This window comes from Monodelphis domestica, chromosome 4 (genome assembly GCF_027887165.1).
Source record: "Monodelphis domestica isolate mMonDom1 chromosome 4, mMonDom1.pri, whole genome shotgun sequence".
Classification (NCBI taxonomy): Eukaryota; Metazoa; Chordata; class Mammalia; order Didelphimorphia; family Didelphidae; genus Monodelphis; species Monodelphis domestica.
The window spans coordinates 274,691,366-274,693,458 of record NC_077230.1 but is presented as its reverse complement, the minus strand read 5'-3'; the positions used below and the strand labels follow the sequence as shown (position 1 = coordinate 274,693,458).

General features: G+C 41.2%; 1 non-coding gene across 1 annotated transcript; it reads right to left on the bottom strand.

Annotated features, from left to right (window-relative positions):
• Positions 1-1,067: 1,067 nt before the first annotated feature.
• Positions 1,068-1,174, bottom strand: LOC130454097 (U6 spliceosomal RNA). Its single transcript, XR_008911781.1, has one exon. It is a non-coding gene; the product is annotated as a U6 spliceosomal RNA (small nuclear RNA).
• Between the last annotated feature and the right edge of the window lie 919 nt (positions 1,175-2,093).

The following is a 2,093-nucleotide window of genomic DNA, read 5'->3' as shown; positions in this document are numbered from 1 at the left end:
GTGGAGAAGGACATTAGTATCTAGAGAGAAGAAAATAGTTCCTTGTCAGTCACTCCTTACCAGATTTAGAAAGTTTATTTCGATCCTTTACATGTTCCCAAGACCCAGTCCATGTGAAGCAGAGAAGAGAAATGCCTAAGAGAAGTTTGCCCATTTTCTATCAATGTCCTCAGTCCTGGAGCTGGCAAACTCAGAGCGGGCAGTGGCTTTGGATGCTGCTTGGAGTAGACCTTGGAGGGAACTGAGAGCCTCTCTAATGTCAGATGCCCCATGGGTAGCTACTATTCCTTTCCACCAATAGGAACCGGCTTATGATCAGTGTGGTAGGACTGTGGCTGATCAGCTAATGTCTTAGTAGGAGGCAAGGAAACTTCCCTGGGGCTTATAGAAGGGGGCGGAGAACACAATCTGAAAGGCCCAACTCCCTAGCTCATTTTGTATCCCTTACAATGTCCTAACAGTAGAGGAGAGCTAAGGAGCCAAAGGGTGGACTTCTCTTATGAATTACTAGGTGTGATTAGTTTCTTGCAGTCAAGCTATCTAAGGAAGGGGTATTGGGGATTGGCATGAGAGGATTTATGATCTCTCATTTTTTTCTCTCTTAGGAATTTTACTATCAGACTTTTCCCTGGGAAAGAAATTTGGTTTTGGAGTCAGTAGGCTGGAGTGAAGATGAATTTTGTCTACTGGATTCCTTTTGGGAAAACATGGGAAACTTTAATGAGTCATTCATTTTTCTTCTTTATGGATGGATATCAAGAGTGGTTGGGCTACTATGGTAAAGGTTTTGCTCCAGAAAGTTTTAATTTCTTGCATATGGGTTCAATAGAGTTGCAAATGTGTCATCAGGTTGCCTTTCCCAGAATTTTATAAATCCTGTTAAGAGAAATTCATAGCCTTTGGCCCTAGTTCCATTGGAAATATTTCAAGGATAAGATCTTTATCTTCTATTTCTTTTAAAAATTATTTTTTTCTGGGCTATACATGTATTATCATGTAAAACATAATTCTCTATTCATTTTTATAAGTGAATAATATATAAACAAACCCCCCAACACACACCCAAATAAAATATGGAATATTTCACAAATTTGCATGTCATCCTTGAGCAGGGGTCATGCTAATCTTCTTTGTATCCTTTCAATTTTAGTATATGTGCTGCTGAAGTGAGTATTTATCTTCTAGTTCTTATATAGTTCCCCTCCTTCATCTTATCTCTGTAAACCTTAAAATTTCTTAGACTTATAAATGTTGGAAATTTCACCATTGGGAAATTTCATACTTGAAAACTTTCCTATTGAGAGTGGGAACTCTATTGGAATGTGAACCCCATTGGCATGGGAGGTTCCTCCTCCTCCCTTCTTAAGATTACTTTAGGACAGAAACCTTTTGCTGAACAATGGAAAGGGCTTTGACCTATGCTTAAGCATAGAACAGGAATTTCTTTGAGTCATGATTGATTTTAGAATTGATACAATGGAGATACTTGGAATGACAGAACCAGGTCTTGGAAATTGCAATCTCCACCCTACTCAGTCCTAACAGGATTTAGGAAGGGCTGCAGCATAGATCAAAATTTAATTATTCCAATCTCTACCCTACTCAGGGTAACAGGATTTAGGAAGGGCTGTAGCAAAAGAGCAAGATTTAATTATTTGAGAATATGACCTTCAACAGACATGTGCAAAGCCACAGACCTCTGGGCGGTCCTGGGTTAAGCTAGAGCCACCATTGGCACAGGGAAAATGATGGACAGTGATTGGTAGATGTGAGAACTGAGTGGAGGGAACTTGGATGGTTTCCTTAAAGATAGAGGGGTCTGAGGACTGGGGGGGGGGGTTGGAGAGTTTTGGCTCTGGTTGGTGGGAGAGTTTTTTGGCTCTGAGAGGTTGTGCTGCTCTGAAGGAAGCTGGAGGTGGAGGCCGCTGAGACTGTTTCTCCATTTTGGTCACGTGAGTAATAGGGACTGATCTCCTTTCTTTGCCTCAGCTATCTAAGGGCTTGGGCCTTTTGGCCCAGCCTAAACAGAAGGAGTATTTAAGCCCTATTCCCTTCTCTCCCCTTTCTCTCTCCCTCTCTCTCTCTATCTCTAA